We start from the raw sequence: 19,584 nt of genomic DNA on the forward strand, positions 1-19,584 counted from the left end.
TTCCTTTTTCACACTGCTCCTTGCCACTGGTGAAGTCTGCTTACTTTCACATGTTCAGATTAGCTGAATTAACATGACTGGATTTGTTTAGCAATGACTTCAAATAACTGGGCCTTTTATCAGGCATTTTTGTATACCAGCACTCTTCCTAATATTATCGAAGAAGGAAAAACAATGTTTTTGGTAAATGCTGAGCAAAATGGCAAAGGGGGTGATGGCAACAGTAACAAATTTATCATGAGATGCTGGTAAGGAAAGTTAAGAAAACCGAAAACTGAATGTTAAGACTAAATGTGGGGGGTTTCCCTGGTGGTGCAGTGGTTAAGAATCCGCCTGCCAATGCAGGAGACACGGGTTCGAGCCCTGGTCCGGGAAGATCCCACATGCCGCGGAGCAACTAAGCCCATGCGCCACAACTACTGAGCCTGCACTCTAGAGCCCGTGAGCCACAACTACTGAGCCCACGAGCCACAACTGCTGAGCTCACGAACCACAACTACTGAAGCCCGCATGCCTAGAGCACGTGCTCTGCAACAAGAGAAGCCACTGCAATGAGAAGCCCGTGCACAGCAACGAAGAGTAGCCCCCGCTCCCCACAACTAGAGAAGGCCCACACGCAGCAACAAAGACCCAACGCAGCCTAAAAATAAATAAATTAAAATAAAGACTAAATATGGGCTTTCAAAGAAAATATTTCAAAGGCATGTGTGTGTGAATAAGTATTTTCAGAGCTAGTTTCTATTAATTAGTCATAGGTTAAACATTTTCTCTTCTACAACGTATTTAATACCTGCACATTATTCTGTCATAATTATGAAATGTAACTTATTTATCTAATCCACTCGCATTTTGTTGATCTTCAGTGTTCTCTCTATGATCATGAATCACACATTTTTGTATGCATTTCTAATTATTCCCAGAGAGTACAGTCATTGAGTTGTAATTGCTGGGTCACAGGGCATCGCCATGTCATTTGTAATTTGGGGAGCAGGTTCTACATTGTAGTGCCCATCAGTCCCAAATAGGACCACCCTGCCACCTAAAGGTGGCATCATGTAAGTTCCCCACTAAGGTCGACCAGATGTTGTTTACAACTCAACCGTCTCTGAGCCCAGAAAGACTGATTTTATAGAGCTTCCTAATCATACACATCATTTAGTAGTTGACCCACTCCTCCAGCTTCTTCAATAAAGAGGGTAGTTAGTTAAAAATTTTAAAATAGCTAATATAAGTATTTTCTACTTGCTTCACAAAGGAAAAAAATTTCTGACCTCACGAAGGATTTAAGTCTTATTTGAATTCATTTACACTAGATAGAATAATTTCATATTCTTGAGGAAGTATATTGAATTATTTATTTAGCAATTTGTGTTTTCAGATCCGGAGTAGTAATATTGATTTCCATTTGAATGAATGTGGGAACATATGATTAGATTGTGGTTTTGCCTACTATGTCTGAAAAATTCCTTTCCATGGATAAATTGAGAAATTAATTAGAATATAGGTTAATGGTTTGGCTTAACAAATCAGTAGTAAATTAAAATAAAAAATAACTGCTTCCACTTCTAGATAATAGAATAAACACATACATTTGCCTTACCTCCCTCCAGTGGTTAGGACTTCGCCTTTCCATTGCAGGGGGCGTGGGTTTGATCCCTGGTCAGGGAACTAAGATCTCACAAGCCATGCGGTGTGGCCAAAAAAAAAAAAAAAAACCTGTACATATAGGTAAGAAAAAAAGAGCAAATGTAGAGATGCTGTGGGAGTTCCCACATTTCCTTTTGCAGAGCCAATGCCCTCATCCTCAAGCTGCCACAAATATCTGCAGCTGATTGGCTCATGGCTATATTTCTCACAAGGAAACAGATTCTAGAATGAGATTTTGGATAGGAATCAATCACCAGAAATCTGGCATTAAGGACTCCGTTACCAGTGGTGGATGGAGAACAGAGAGCCCATGACTGCTGTAATAATGCAGTTGTTCAAATATTTATCATTAGTGAACCGGGATGGAATAATGGTGGGATGGAGTACATCAGCCAGGGCAATATTTCTGCACTTGAGAAGTAGGAGGGAGTAGATTATTGAATCGCGCGGCTGTGATGGAGTGTCATCCAGCCATCCCATCCAGTGAAGGGAGACCATCACAAACCCAACATGATTAATCACCAATTAAGGACAAAATCTGGAAGTCAAAGGGCTGCCTTGCCAGAGTTTAAGGAAGCCTACCTCCTGCAAAAGGAGAGCAGACAGAATGGAACACTGGGCTCAAGATCAAATCATAGGAATAGAGACGATTCAGAGAAGATTTAAATACTGCAAGAGTTACAGCAGGGTCAGATAAGTAAAAGGACTCACAAGATTCCACAGAGCACATTCACTTAAAACTTTTAATAAAGGCAAAGGGTACAGTACAGAAGGAATAAGAGGATGTAAGGAAGCATCTTGGCCCAAGAGACTTCCAAGCGTAGCTACTTTGTGTTCATCTTATTCACACAGGGCTTGCTTTGTCTCTGGACTGAGCCTCTGAGATTTGTGCAAACTTGGTTCCTAGAATTTTCAGCAGGGTCCCCCATTCCCTTGTAGTCACCTAGCCAAACCAGTTATGCCAGATGTAAGCCATTAATAAAAGAACCAGCCTGTGTCTCACCAGGGAGTTCCAAACTTTGAACTGCACATCATAAATCATTAGTTAGCCTACTACCTTATCTGGCCAAGAGTCAATGCTGTACTTCCTGGTGTCCCCAGAGATAAGCACGTAACTGACACAGTCCATCTGTAAAATAACTGTCCCACAAAATACTTAGCTCCAGCCAGTTTCCCATACCAAAGTCAAATCCCTCATAGAGGAACTCTGCAGCATCACTCCTTCCCCCATAGCTTAGAGCTATGGAGGCCAGTGAGTGAATGCCCTGCTTCCCCAGCGGCGCACAATTAGAAAGAACAGAAAATTCAAAAACCATATAAGGAGATCATCGTACAAATATAAAGCTAATTAACACATGTCATAATTTAATAATAATTGAAGGAAGGTAAGAAAAGATAATTATTTTGACCTTGATCTAGGAACAGATTCTTTGAGGCAACCCAGCAGTGGTGATGTTGGACTCAAAATGAAGAAAATGTAATCTTGGCCATTCCTTAGCTCTAAAGAGAGTAACATTGACCAAGCTACAGCAACTGCGATGCTATTTTATTGGTTTTCCACTTTTAAAATCCATCTATAGATAAAGCATGAAGAAAGTATAGCTACAAATAATACTACCAAGTTGGTAATGTAAAAATAAAGGAATAACTGACAGAATCTAGGAGGTAGTTTTGGAAGAAGAGGGAAGATTAGAAGGGTATGGCTAGAATGGAGATATAGGGAGACATGACAAATCAACTGGAATAAAATTTAGAGGTTTAAATGTATTTTTTAAATTATATGATAAAGTACAAATAATAACTGTCAAATATATCTGCAGGAAGGGGAAGGGAAATGATGGCAGTGTGAAAGGAGACAGATCCTTCTTTCATGGAGCAGGGAATCAGATGTCTTAGAAAGTGTGTGAGCATTAAATGAGCACATAAACATATTCTTGGAATTTTTAAATAATTATATAAAACTCTTTAAGTAACTTGTAACTGCTTGTATTTAAAATATTTTAATGCATCAACAACTCTGAGCAAACATTTTGAGTACAGATAATTAATTGCACTGTAGATGTCAGATTGAGACACAGTTCAAGTTGCAAAAAAAAAGAGTAATTATTTTGTGATTGCATAAAACATTTATTTTTAGTATTGGCAAAATATGTGATGTTAATTATGTTAAAAAAAAAGTTATGATGAAAACGTGGATATTCCTAGCAAGGAGATAAAACTCCTGAGGTATTACCTGATCCATAGCTTACATTTTAAAATTTTTTTAACATCTTTATTGGAGTATAATTGCTTTACAATAGTGTGTTAGTCTCTGCTTTATAACAAAGTGAATCAGCTATACATATACATATATCCCCATATCTCCTACCTCTTGCGTCTCGCTCCCACACTCCTTATCCCACCCCTCTACATGGAAACAAACACCGAGCTGATCTCCCTGTGCTATGCAGCTGCTTCCCACTAGCCATCTATTTTCCATTTGGTAGTGTATGTATGTCCATGCCACTCTCTCACTTCATCCCAGCTTACCCTTCCCCCTCCCCGTGTCCTCAAGTCCATTCTCTATGTCTGTGTCTTTATTCCTGTCCTGCCCCTAGGTTCTTCAGAAGCAATTTTTTTTTTTAGATTCCATATATTTGTGTTTGCATATAGTATTTGCTTTTCTCTTTCTGACTTACTTCACTCTTATGACAGACTCTAGGTCCATCCACCTCACTACAAATAACTCAATCTCATTCCTTTTTATGGCTGAATAATATTCCACTGTATATATGTGCCACATCTTTATCCATTCATCTGTCGATGGACAATTAGGTTGTTTCCATGTCCTGGCTGTTGTAAATGGAGCTGCAGTGAACATTGTGGTACATGACTCTTTTTGAATGATGGTTTTCTCAGGGTATATGCCCAGTAGTGGGATTGCTGGGTTATATGGTAGTTCTATTTGTAGTTTTTAAGGAACCTCCATACTGTTCTCCATAGTGGCTGTATCAATTTACATTCCCACCAACAGTGCAAGAGGGTTCCCTTTTCTCCACACCCTCTCCAGCATTTATTGTCTGTAGATGTTTTGATGATGGCCATTCTGACTTGTGTGAGGTGATACCTCATTGTAGTTTTGATTTGCATTTCTCTAATGATTAGTGACGTTGAGCATCCTTTCATGTGTTTGTTGGCAATCTGTATATCTTCTTTGGAGAAATGTCTATTTAGGTCTTCTGCCCATTTTTGGATTGGGTTGTTTGTTTTTTGATATTGAACTGCATGAGCTGCTTGTAAATTTTGGAGATTAATTCTTTGTCAGTTTCTTCATTTGCAGATATTTTTTTCCATTCTGAGAGTTGTCTTTTTGTTTTGTTTATGGTTTCCTTTGCTGTGCAAAAGCTTTCAACTTTCATTAGGTCCCATTTGTTTATTTCTGTTTTTATTTCCCTTTCTCTAGGAGGTGGGTCAAAAAGGATCTCCTATGTGTCATAGAGTGTTCTGCCTAAGTTTTCCTCTAAGAGTTTTATAGTGTCTGACCTTACATTTAGGTCTTTAATCCATTTTGAGTTTATTTTTGTGTATGGTGTTAGGGAGTGTTCTAATTTCATTCTTTTACATGTAGCTGTCCAGTGTTCCCAGCACCACTTATTGAAGAGACTCTCTTTTCTCCTGTGTATATTCTTGCCTCCTTTATCAAAAATAAGGTGACTGTATGTGCATGGGTTTATCTCTGGGCTTTCCATCCTGTTCCATTGATCTATATTTCTGTTTTTGTGCAAGTACCATCCTGTCTTGATTACTGTAGCCTTATAGTATAGTCTGAAGTCTGGGAGCCTGATTCCTCCAGCTCCGTTTTTGTTTCTCAAGATTGCTTTGGCTATTCGGGGTATTTTGTGTTTCCATACAAATGATGCAATTTTTTGTTCTAGTTCTGTGAGAAATGCCATTGGTAGTTTGTTAGGGATTGCATTGAATCTGTAGATTGCTTTGGGTAGTATATTCATTTTCACAATGTTGATTCTTCCAATCCAAGAACATGGTATATCTCTCCATCTGTTTGTATCATCTTTAATTTCTTTTATCAGTGTCTTGTAGTTTTCTGCAAAGAGATCTTTTGTCCCCTTAGGTAGGTTTATTCCTAGGTATTTTATTTTTTTGTTGCAATGGTAAATGGGAGTGTTTCCTTAATTTCTCTTTCAGGTTTTTCATCATTAGTTTATAAGAATGCAAGAGATTTCTGTGCATTAATTTTGTATCCTGCTACTTTACCAAATTCATTGATTAGCTCTAGTAGTTTTCTGGTAGCATCTTTAGGATTCTCTAAGTATAGTACTATGTCATCTGCAGACATGGACAGCTTTACTTCTTCTTTTCCAATTTGGATTCCTTTTATTTCTTTTTATTCTCTGATTGCTGTGGCTAAAACTTCCAAAGTGATATTGAATAATAGGTGAGAGTGGACAACCTTGTCTTGTTCCTGATATTAGAAGAAATGGTTTCAGTTTTTCACCAGTGACAACGATGTTGGCTGTGGGTTTGTCATATATGGCCTTTATTATGTTGAGGTAAGTTCCCTCTATGCCTACTTTCTGGAGGGTTTTATCATAAACGGGTGTTGAATTTTGTCAAAAGCTTTCTCTGCATCTATTGAGATGATCATATGGTTTTTCTCCTTCAGTTTGTTAATATGGTGTATCACATTGATTGATTTACGTATAGTGAGGAATCCTTGCATTCCTAGGATAAACCCCACTTGATCATTGTGTATGATCCTTTTAATGTGCTGTTGGATTGTGTTTGCTAGTATTTTGTTCAGGAGTTTTGCATCTATGTTCATCAGTGATATTGGCCTATAGTTTTCTTTCCTTGTGACATCTTTGTCTGGTTTTGGTATCAGGGTGATGGTGGCCTTGTAGAATGAGTTTGGGAGTGTTCCTCCCTCTGCTATATTTTGGAAGAGTTTGAGAAGGATAGGTGTTAGCTCTTCTTTAAATGTTTGTGAGAATTTGCCTGTGAAGCCATCTGGTCCTGGGCTTTTGTGTGTTGGAAGATTTTTAATCACAGTCTCAATTTCAGTGCTTGCGATTGGTCTGTTTATATTTTCTGTTTCTTCCTGGTTCAGTCTAGCAAGGTTGTGCTTTTCTAAGAATTTGTCCATTTCTTCCAGGTTGTCCATTTTATTGGCATAGAGTTGCTTGTAGTATTCTCTCATGATCCTTTGTATTTCTGCAGTGTCAGTTGTTACTTCTCCTCTTTCATTTCTAATTCTGTTGATTTGAGTCTTCTCCCTTTTTTTCTTGATGAGTCTGGCTAATGGTTTATCAATTTTGTTTATCTTCTCAAAGAACCAGCTTTTAGTTTTATTGATCTTTGCTATCGTTTCCTTCATTTCTTTTTCATTTATTTCTGATCTTTATGATTTCTCTCTTTCTGCTAACTTTGGTGGTTTTTTTGTTCCTCTTTCTCTAATTGCTTTAGGTGCATAGCTTAAAATCCTACCTTGGGATCAAGGAGATTAAAAGTTATCCTGTGTGTTTTTATGGTATGTGCGTAGCCTGAAGTCTATTCAAAGCAGAGTTGAGTGGTTCTTTGAGGTGCATCCTGGCTCTGTCCCTTACCAGCTGTGTGATCTTGTACTTAGTCTCTTTGATCTCAATTTCCTCACCTATAAAAACAGAATAATATCAGCTCTTACCTAACCGATTGTGACAGTAAAATGAGTTAATTAATATAAAATGAGTTAATTAAAATAAAATTACTCAAAGATTTCTTGATACATAATGAGCATGATTAGTTATTATCATCATCCTAAAGAAGGAATGAGGCTTTATGAGTTTAACTTAGGAACAAAGTAAATATATGGAGGACAGTAGTCTGTGTCATGGCTACAACTATAGCTATGTCAACCAGCTGGAAAACTAGCCCTCTGGATGCAAATATGTATCAGGAAGGGAGAGAGAGAGACTCATTTAAAAATTGAGAGTAATTTTTCTAAACTTTTAAAATCAGGGGTTACAAATAATACTGATTTGTGTCATAGACAAGGAGGAACAAGTCATTCTCCATCACTGCAGACCCACCAATTCTCCAATTTTACCTTGCACTATATAAAGATCAGCACAGTGCAGCCTCTAGATAACGGCAGTGAACTTCTGTGGTCAGTGGAGTGGCGAGAGAAGTTACGATGCCTGACAGGTCAGTCTGAAGTGAAGTGATGCCCAGCAAGCAGGACAGCCCATGAAGTAGGGTATAGAGAGCACCAGAGGCTAGACGTCCCCCTTCTCCTTCTCACCCCATATACTCTGCCCCCATGGCGATCTCTCCAAAGCATATATACTCTTTCCAGTCATACTGTCTGTGAAAATGATGGCCCAAAATACAATCATTGCTCCAGAAACTAAATGTTAGAATTTCTTCCATATTGACAGCTCAATAGACAGCTCAATTTTCTTGACAGCTCAAGAAAATTCTAATTATACCTCTAAACAAGGAGCCCACTTTCTTGTTTAGATACAAATCATCATATTTTTATCTTTGAGATTAATATTTTAGAGTAGACTGAGAGTGATCATTTCTTTTTAAGTTTTCTCACCATATTACCAAGTCTGACCTACACATGAGTAGAACAATGATATCATAGAAATTAAATTTAAATGGAACAGGATTCTCTCCTAGTTCATCTGTAATCTTTCGAGAGTTTAAGAACCTGTAGCATTTTGTTCATGCAATCTTTTAGGTAAGCTTCCTGTCCTAGTTAAGTTTCAACAGACTGTGGTCATAACAGAAACAAGTTTTGACTCCCCTGTCACTGAGCAAACAAAGAACTGACCATCTGGACTCCTGGTTTGATAAAAAAAACTTTTAGGAAGCCAGAAAAATCCTGGCAAGTAAAGGAACATAGCTCCAGTGGAACTCAGAAAAATGCTCAAAGACATTACATTCAAACATTGTTTTATGAAAAACACGGACTTTTCACAACAAACACACACATACACACACCTTAAAATTCCAGTAGGAGGCTTTGGACTCGACAATTAAGGATGATGACTTGGGTGACCATATAATTTACTGTTCTAATCAGGACATTTTTTTTAATTGTGAAAGGAAGTACTATTAATTATTACACTGAGAGCACTGTAAACCAGGAAAATCCCTGACCCTAAAGATAATGAAAGGAGATTTGGGTGATCTTCTCTTTGCTAAACAAATCCACGAAAAGATAAAAAGTATTTCTGGCTGACAAATGAATTCAGTCATAGTGACATTTTTATGTTACCTCTAAAAGTAACACATTCCATGTTCACCCTAGCTATGGTCTCATAATTTCATCTATTATAAATTTTGACCAATTTTCCAAACCTGAAAATGGCCTCAAGAGAATAGACACTTGCCAGTAGATTTATCTGGACCCTGCTTGATGTGGTAGGACCAAATCCTTGCTAAATGAGTAATCAATCACAGCGGTAATTGCTACAGCATGAATGCCACATTTTTGAAAGGGAGGTATTATCTCCACACAGTTGAAAATTTATTAAAACTCAATATCCCATGGAAACAAATAAATCCTGAGAAATTTTTCAAAAGTATTGTTACTGATTTGGAATTTGGTCTCACTGCTATACAAAACTTTGGAGGAATAGAAAAGTGATTTTCCAGTCTTCCACCAAAAAGAATCCATGCAAGAAGGAAGCTGAAAGGGTCCAAGAAATGAGTGAGATGAGCTCTTTGCTTTGTGAAGAACGTGGAAGAGGCCTGACCCGGAAAGGGAATGCATCTTCAGAGAGAGAAAGAGGAGGGGTGACAGGATCCAAGGGTGCTTGACCTCAGCTGCCCTCTTGAAGGTCATGATCAGAAGGAATAACCTCCTTGAAAGGACAGGGCAGCAATAATGTCTGATAGCTAAGGAATAATTACCATGGGATTACAATCCTTGGAAAAATTCCCAGTGGCCAAGTTCTCATAGAGGAATTGGAAGCCAAAGCTTTCCTTACGAGAACAGACGGTCTAGACTAAGATATCTTGTGTCCAACCACACACTTCTAAGTCTATACTTCACTCCAATCATTACTGCAGAAATAGAGTCTATCACTTTACTTTGGTCCCATTGGGGACTTTCTGCTCTTTGCTCTGGGACATGGACCATGTTGGCACTCATGCATGTACAGTTATGGAAGTACGAGCAAGTTAGGAACTGAGGAAGCAGCCTTGGCCAATGGGAGACAGAAGTCAGTGGATAAATAATCCACCTTTCATATCTCAAGTTGATAATTCTAAAGTGCATTCTACAAAACTCCTCAGGAACACAAGACTGAATTCCATTTACCCACTCAAAATGAATCCTGGAATTGGCTTTCCCTCTTTCTCCACTTCACTCTTCTCCACTCTTCACTCTTCTTCCGATTCACTTGCCCTTACTTTTCTTCTGGGATAGCTTCTCCTTGTTCCTGCCTCTCCCCAAAAGAAAACCTTATGCAAAGGATAAAAGCAATTAGAATGATAGCAATTTGTTATCAGATAGATTTCCTCCATCTAACCACGGAGGCAAGAAGGAAGTGGCACACCATTTTTTAAGTGCTAAAAGAAAATAACCATCAACCCAGAATTCTGTATGCAGCAAAAATATCCTTCAAGAGTGAAGGGGAACCCGAGACATTCGCACAGGGAGGAAAACTAACAGAATTTGTTACCAGCAGGACCAACCCTAAAAGAATGGCTAAAGAATTTCTTAAAAACAAAGTAAATGATAAGGGAAGAACTCTTGGGACATCTGGAATTTTAAAAGACAATAGAAAGAGTAAAAACATGAGTAAACACAATAGACTTTCCCTGTCCTCTTGAGTTTTTAACTTACGTTTGATGGTTGAAACAAAAATTGTAACAATGTCTGATGTGGGTCTTGATGTGGTTCTCAATAACATGTAGGAAATATTTATGACGTTTATATGATAAATGGGGGAAAGACAAAGGACGTAAAGGGAGGTAAGATTTCCATACTTCACTGAAACTGGTACAGCCACTCTGGGAAATAAATTGGTAGTTTCTTAAAACACTAAACATGCAGAGCAAATTATGCAACAGTCACACTCCTGGGCATGTATTCTAGAGAAATGAAAATTATGTCCACATAAAAACAGCTTTATCTGTAATAGCTTTATCTGTAATAGCCAAAACCAGAATCAACAAAAATAGCATACGATAGATGAATATTACACACACTGAGGCACATTCATAGCATGGAATGCCTCTTAGCAGTAAAAAGGAAGGAGATATTGATATCTGAAACAACGTATGTAGATTTCAAAGGCATTATGCTGAGTGGGGAAAGAAAGCCAATCTCATAAGATCATATATTGTGTTATTCTACTTACATAACATTCTCAGAATGACAAAATAATAGATACGGAGAAATAAGTTGGTAGTTGCCAGAGGTCAGGAGCGGTGGTGGGAGGAGGGAAGGGGCTAAGTGTTGTGTTCCTATGAAGAGGTTGCACCAGGGAGACCTTGGCCTTGCAACATTTGTGTGTCTTTATTGAGGTGGTGGTCACACAGATCTACATATGACATAGAACTGTATGCGCACATTGGACCGATATCAATCTCCTGGCTGTCATATTGCACTGTAGGTACAGAAAATGTACCCATCAGGAGAAAATGTACCCATCAGGAGTGCCCTCTCTGCACTATCCTTACAGCTTTCTATGAATTTATAATTATTTCAAAATAAAAATGTAATACTGTTAAAAGAATTCAAAAAGAGGGCTCACTAGGGCCACTTCTTGTTAAACTTTACCTCAGAGTAAGAACTCATAAGTGCCCACTTTCTGTCCATTATTGATTTCTTCTACATGCTTTGGTATCTTTCACAGTGATCCTATTTCTCCCCAAACTGCTGCTCGATACAATTTATCTTTCTTTTTGCTGCTTCACTCATATCTGCAATAAGGTGGGTTTTTTTTTCTAACTTTTGTTTTTAGGAGATGAACATTCTGCTCATTTCTATCTTCCAGCATAGAAAATGTATTTTTCCAGAGTTTCAGTTAATATAGAACAGCTTCTAGGACCAATTTTTATAACATCACTAAGCCACTAGCTCCTTTTCAGTATTGCCTTAATAAAAGTATTTTAAAAGAACTGTATATTTAAATAAATTCAAAGAGCATAAAACATTTTTAACATTAAATTATATATATATATACTCTATATACCCATAAATTAACCAATAGTATATGCATACACACATATATATGTATACCTACACATATATACAAATTAATGCAAATGTGGCCTATAGAGAAAATAAGTTCATTAACATGGAGGAAATACAAAGCAGAAGTGTTATCAGAAAAATATATATATATATAGAAGTGTTATCAGAATAATTATGTTAATCAAAAATTTACTTTATTTGAGAGGTACACTGAGATGCATGCCGGTATCTAAGACAGAGTCAAGCTAATGGTCAAGGGAAGAAAATAAGATAAATTATTAGTTATCATTCTAACATGTCAAAATCTTACTTCAAGAAAACCAACTCCACAATTAGTTCTACATTTAACTCCTTACCAAAGAAAAGATTAAATTCTTTAAAAATTAAAGCTCTAAAGCCCCTAACCTTTCTCATATGGCATCATTTTTTAATTGTCAGAAGTCCACTGACAATGTTACTTTTGGGGGGATGATCCCAGGTGCACTGAACGGGAATCCATACATCACTCTACATGTCTACAACTTTAGTAACAGTAGGGAAGTTCTAATGCAGTCATCCCAAAACACTCTTCTCTCCTTTTCAGTTTTTTCCACAACTGTTTTATCAGTAAAGATAAATGGGATTAATTTTAAATTTTTGGAATGATATATTGTCTCAAGGATTGCTTTGGAAGTCTTTTTACCCCTAAATTTTAAAGGTAATTTGGAGGTAATTGGAGGTAACTTGACTAATCTAAAATATTATTACATTCAAGAAAAAAAACCCCAAACCTTGAAAATATATCTCACCTGAATAGTACAAATCTTTCAACAATGAGAATAGAGTAACTGAATTATGAAAATAGATACAGTCATGAAGGAAAAATGCAGAGGAATGGGAAACCAAGCACCATCTTAATAAAAACACATGAAGACAGATTGGGACACAATACCTCATGGAAATTTATTTGGTTAATCGTCACTATGAAAATGGATATACCTCTGTCAAAAAAAGAGGGGTGAATTCAACACGGAAAAAATTATCTACAAAATATGTTTTTTGAAATGGTGTTTTAGAGCATAAAAACATGTCAATTCTTCCCATTACAAACTCCCCAACCAAAAGAAAATAAAATAGATTGGAGTATAAACAGCACGATATTAACTAGAAGTTTAAATTCACATAAATAGTTTGCTATGTGCAAAGATACGAAGATGAGTAGGAATCTTGTTTCTACATACAAATTGCCAAGTACCCAGTTACCTGATTAACGAAGAAAAGAAACACAGATAATTGAAGAGCCCATATAATTTCCCTGACCTTTACACCACTCATACCCACCAAATGAATAGTTTTTCTCTATATATTGTTATGTGACCAAATCTCAAGTTCACTTCTCTTTGAAATACACACTAAAATGTTGGTTACTTGCAGCATATCCTGAACACGTAGATGATATAGTTACAAAATATTACTCATTTCATTCAAATTATCCCTGTAGTACATAAGGCTTTTTTTCAACTAGTATGAAAGGCACAGTTTTAAAATCAATTTGCTTTTGCATTTCTCAGCCTCTTTCAGAATGTGTGTGTTTTGGGCTCTGCCCCGTTGACTCTCTGACCTCTTCTCTTACCATCTCCGTTTTCCTCGCTCCAGCCGCACTGCCCCTCTGGATGTTTCTCCAACGTGCCAGACATGATCACACCTTAGGGTCTTTGCGTAGCCTCCTCCCTCCGCTTGGAACCCTCTTCCCCAGGAAGCATCTCTTTTAAGTACCTGTTAACATGTCAAAGACTCCATAAAATGTGTCTGTCACCCTATTTAACAGTGCGGCCATCCTCCTCACAACACCACATTCTTCGTTCTCTCTGACCTTTTTTCCATTTCATTCATCATTTACTTATATACCTTATAATCGTCTCATTCGTTAGAGCTGTTTTTCATCTTTTGCACCTGTTTTTCATCTCCTCCGAGTGTAAACTCCATGTAAAAGGTGTCTTTATCTCTTTTATGCACTAATATATCTCAATTTGCAAGAAATTCTTGGTGCAGAATAAGCACCATAAAGGTTTGCTGAATCAATGAATGAGTGAATGGATGTATGAATCTCTCACTCATCCTGAATCTTACTCAATATATTGGTAGGGTTTACCAAGGGGAATGACTCTCAATAGGAAACAAATCCTCTGAAGTTCACGTTGTTCCAATAAAACTAAAGAATATTTAATTAATTAATTTTTATATATTTATTTATTTTTGGCTGCGTTGGGTCTTCGTTGCTGCGTGCAGGCTTTCTCTAGTTGCAGCGAGCGGGGGTTACTCTGCCTTACGGTGCGCGGGCTTCTTATTGTGGTGGCTTCTCTTGTTGCGGAGCATGGGTTCTAGGCACGTGGGCTTCAGTAGTTGTGGCACGTGGGCTCAGTAGTTGTGGCTCATGGGCTCTAGAGCGCAGGCTCAGTAGTTGTGGCGCACAGGCTTAGTTGCTCCACGGCATTTGGGATCTTTCTGGGCCAGGGGGCTCAAACCTGTGTCCCCTGCATTGGCAGGCAGATTCTTAACCACTGCACCACCAGGGAAGTCCTAAAGAACATTAAAAAAAAAAAAACACTTTAGAGGACCACCTAAAGAAGTACATGGGAACATAGAGGTTTTCCAAATCATTTTAGATTAAAAAGACCCCTGGCACAAGAAAGATCGTAGAAGGAAACTGTGGAGGGTACTCGCAAACTGCTTATGAAATCCATTTGCTCTTTTTTTCTAAGAACTAGCTTGTTACAGTGACCGTGTTACTGAGTCCCAGCCAGTAAAATGTGGGAGAAGCTGATGTGTATTGCTTCCAGAACTAGGTCTTTAAAAGCTCCACCCTTGTGATTTCTATGCCCATTCTTCTTCAAGGGCTTGATGCAAACAAGCATGGTAAACTAGGAAGCCACCTGCTCAACAGTGTGGTGCTACAAGCTGAAGGAAGCCTGGACCATAGAATCACTGCTTGGAGAGAGGCACCTGCCATTGTGAATACCCATTTGGATGTTACATCAACATGAAGTATACATACATCTCTTATTTTCAATTACTGAGAATTTGCAGTTCAAGTATTATGGTAGTTAATGTTACTTTCAGTGATACAGGAATATTCCCACTGTGTTAAATAGGAAATTATTTTCTTTCAGAGACTAAAATTCTGGCATAGTTAAACATGAAGAATCCAGATGTAGGTCTGAGAACCCAGAAGACATAAAAAATGCTTTTTCTTGCAATGCAAGATCACATCTGGTGAAGGCTTCAATAAATGTTTCTAATAGGCCTCCTCTCATCTTTAGAACTCAGCCACCATTTTTGTGATAGTACAGAGAACAGCTGGATTGTTTGAAAAACTTACCTCTGAAAGGAATGAGACAGGAAGCTAGTGGGGTAATTGCAGACATATTCATTGTACCATCATGGGACTGCTTTTAAAAGACTCTATGTTTTTTGGAAAATTTCCTCTTGAATCAGATTTGATTTTTATGAATTGCTTGCTTAAGCTCAACCTCTAGAATTTAAGATTCTAGTCATTATATAAATCCACTACATAAAGAAGCCCTCAATAATTATTTTTTCATTTACAGTAAGTTTTAACAAGACAAATGACTAATAAGTCTTCAATTTAGTAAAGGGAAATTTTGAAAATAGTAGACTCCAAAAATAATACATTAATAAATCTGGCTCATTGGGAACTTCAAAAGACTTTTAAACATATGAATCTTCCTCTAAAGAGTCATAAATTCACATATCTTCGAATAAAAAGATGTGTGAAATACAATTATTTCCTTCATATTTGCTAGTGTAAAACTAGGAAATGGTCAAGAGGCTTAAATTGCCAGCTGCTAATGAGATCGTTAAAATGATATTCTTAATTGACACCTCCATCTGGAGACATTGTATATTTTTGTCAACTAAAATAATTATAGCCTCTTCAGAAAAATAAGGATGAATATTTTAAATAGTGGCAAACAAGGTTATGAAATTTCTCTGTTATTTTCCCATATTATATGTCCTCATAACAATTTTTTATATCATGTGAAAGGATGATTGGTTCCCTAAAGAAGCAATGATTTATACCAGCAAAAGCAATAACAAAAGGGAATATCTCTAAATCTACGGGAACAGATGCTACCTCTGCCTCTAGTGTACCTCTTCCCTTCTATTCACTGTCAGAAACTCAAATACTGCCACTTGTAATTATTCTTTCTCCCTCTTTACACATAATCACTCCTTCTTTTGTACTCCCTGAGAAGTTAGTTTGTACATTGATTTTAGCAGTTAAGTTACTGTTTTATAATTACTTACATTTCTGACTTGTCTCACCAACTGTAAATTCACATTTTCTTCTTCCTTGTGTCTTGGTATTTTACATACTGGCATATAGTAGTTTCTCAGTGGATATATGTTAAAGCAGGGATTTTTGTTTCCTCAGTAAAACCATTTTATACCACTGGACAAATTCAGGTGTGAAATTAGAGACTTCAAAATTGTATTCTCCCATGTAACTAAAGGTATTCCTGAAAAACAAATATTTCTTCATGAAAAAGTGTGTGTATAACATTTAAAAGCAGATGACTGGGGTTTAATAGCTGCAGAATAAAAGCGGGCTAGAGAATTGTACTGAATGTATCAAAGAATGAGTCTGTAGTTGCGACCAGAGCCAAGTCAAAGGACCCAGACAGTGGAGGCCATAAGAAGGTGCCTTAAGATTGTAGAATCCATAGTAAACACTATGCATATCCATGTATCATGAAATTAAGCAGAAACAATGAGAGGAGTAAGGTACTCACCAGAGGCACGGTCACTGAAAACATAGGGAGAGAATAATGGAGTCATCACGAAAGTGGAACAACAGTGGAATGGCACTAAACAGAAGAGTGTAGACATGATTTTGAACAAAATGAGAGGCTGGTTGCTTATGTGGCAAGTCTACACTCTTCCCTGGCTTTGGGCTCTGCAGTGTCCCGTGGAGAACACTGAATTAGAGAGTTACCCACAGAGGAGAGAGCTTTTGTGGGAGTCCAGGTTTCCAAAGAACGAGTTCCAGACTGGAGCAAAAGTTGTGCATGTAGATGCATTGAAGTTGTTAGTAAAAACTGGAAGGTTGTTTGCTACTTCAAATACAAAGACAACAACACAAAAGTTCAAAGAACATGAATAATCAAGATAACATGACACCACAAAGGATCACAATAATCTTCCAGTAACCAAACCCAAACATATGATGATCTGTGATTTACCAGATAAGAATTCAAAAGATCTGTTTTAAGGAGACTTAATGAGCCACAGGAAAACACAACACAAAATAGAAAATGGAGTCAAAGCATACCACTATTAAAAAGAAACATCAATTCAAAAAGGAAGGCAGCAAGAGAGTAGGAAAAGAACAAGAGAACCCTAAAACATCCAGGAAACAATTAATAATATGGCATTAGTAAGTCTTACATCTCAATAATTACTCTAAATGGAAATAAATTGAATTCTCCAATCAAAAGACGTAGAGTGGCTGGATGGATGTAAAAACAAAAAATAACAAAACAAAACCAAAAAAAAAAAACCCAAAAAGCCAAGACCCAACTATATGCTGCCTATAAGAGGCTCACTTCAGCTTTAAGGATACACATAGGCTCAAAGTAAAGGTGTGGCAAAAGGTATTTCATGAAAATGAAAACCAAAGGAAATCAGAGTTAGCTACACCTATATCAAACAAAATATCTTTGAGTTGAAAACTGTAATGAGACAAAATGGTCTATATATAACAATAAAGGGTCAATTAATCAAGAATATACAATGTTCATAAATACATTTTCACCCAATATTGTAGCACTTAAGTATATTAAGCAAACACGAACAAATCTGAAGGGACTAATGACAATGCAACAATAATAGAGGACCTCCATGGATAGAACATCCAGATAGAAAATCAACAAGGAAACATTAAACTCAGACCATACATTAAACCAAATCGACCTAACAGACATTTATAAAACGTTCATTCAACAGCAGAAGAGTACATATTTTTCTCAAATGAGCATGGAACATTCTCCAGGATAAACTATATGATAGGACACAAAACAAGTCTTAGAAAATTTAAGAAGACTGAAATCATACCAATTATCTTTTCAAATCACAATGGTATGAAGCTAGAAATCAACAAAAAGAAGAAAGCTATAAATTCTACAAACATGTAGAAATTAAACAACACTCCTGAATAACCAATGGGTCAAAGAACAAATCAGAAAGGAAATAAAATAACATTTCAAAACAAATGAAAATGAACATCAAAACCATTGGGATGCTACAAAAGTAGTTCTGAAAGGAAAGTTCATAGAGTTAAGTGCATATATTAAGAAATAGAAAGATATCAAATAAACAACCCAACTTTACACTTCAAGGAACTAGAAAAAGAAGAACAAACTAAGCTGAAAATTGGCAGAAGGAAGGAAATAAAGACCAGAGCAAAAATAAATAAAATATAGACTAGAAAGACAATAGAAAAGATTAAGAAAACTAAGACCTATTTTTTTGAAAAGATAAATAGAGAAACCTTTAGCTCAACTGAGAAAAAATAGAGAAGATTCATAAATAAAATAAGAAATGAAAGAGGAGACATTACAATTGCTACCACAGATATACAAAGAATCATAACAGATTAATATAAACAATTATATGTCAACATTTGGATAACCTAGAAGTGGCCAAGACTGAATCATTAAGAAATAAATAATCTGAATAGACCAATAATGAGTAAGGAGTTTGCATCATTAATCCAAAACCTTCCAACAGAAGAGAACCCAGGGCTAGATGGTTTCACTGGTACATTCACCCAAATATTTAAAGAAGAATGAATGCCAATCCTTCTCAAACTCTTCCCAAAAAATTGAAAAGTAGCAAACACTCCCAAACTCATATTATGAGGCCAGCATTACCCTGATACCAAAGCCAGATGTGGACACCACAAGAAAAGAAAACTACAGACCAATATCCCTGAAGAATATAGATGTAAAAATTCTCAGCAAAATACTAGCAAACAGAATTCAACAGCACATACACTATGGTCAGGCAGGATTTATCCCTGGGAAGCAAGGATGGTTCAATATACTCCAAGTAATAAATATAATACACCATTAATAAATGAAAGATAGGATGAACATCACAATAGAAGCATAAAAGGCTTTGACAAAATACAACATCCCTTTAAGATTAAAAAACCCTCAACAAAATGGTTATAGAAGGAATATACTTCAATGTAATAAAGGCCATATATGATAAACCTACAGCTAACATTATACTCAATGGTGAAAGGCTGAAAGCTTTTCCTCTAAGATCATGAATAAGACAAGAGTGCCCACTCTTACCACTCCATAGTCCTGGAGGTTCTAGCCAGAGCAGTCAGGCAAGAAAAAGAAATAAAAGGCATCTGAATCAGAAAGGAAGAATTTAAACTGTCTCTGTTTGCAGATGATATGATCTTGTATATAGAAAATCCTAAAGACTTTACCAAAAAACCTGTTAAATCTAATCAACAAATTCAGTGAAGTTGCAGGATAAAAAATAGACATATAAAAGTCAGTAATAGATACAAAATATAGGTAATCAGGAAGAATATAGAAAATATTTTTAAACTGGGCTTCATCAAAATCAAAAACACTGTTAAGAGAATGAAAAGACAAGCTATAGTCTGAGAGAAAATAATTGCAAATCATGTACTTAACAGAAGGTTTGCATCCAGAATATATAAA

Source organism: Lagenorhynchus albirostris, chromosome 21, assembly GCF_949774975.1.
Source record: "Lagenorhynchus albirostris chromosome 21, mLagAlb1.1, whole genome shotgun sequence".
Taxonomy (NCBI): Eukaryota; Metazoa; Chordata; class Mammalia; order Artiodactyla; family Delphinidae; genus Lagenorhynchus; species Lagenorhynchus albirostris.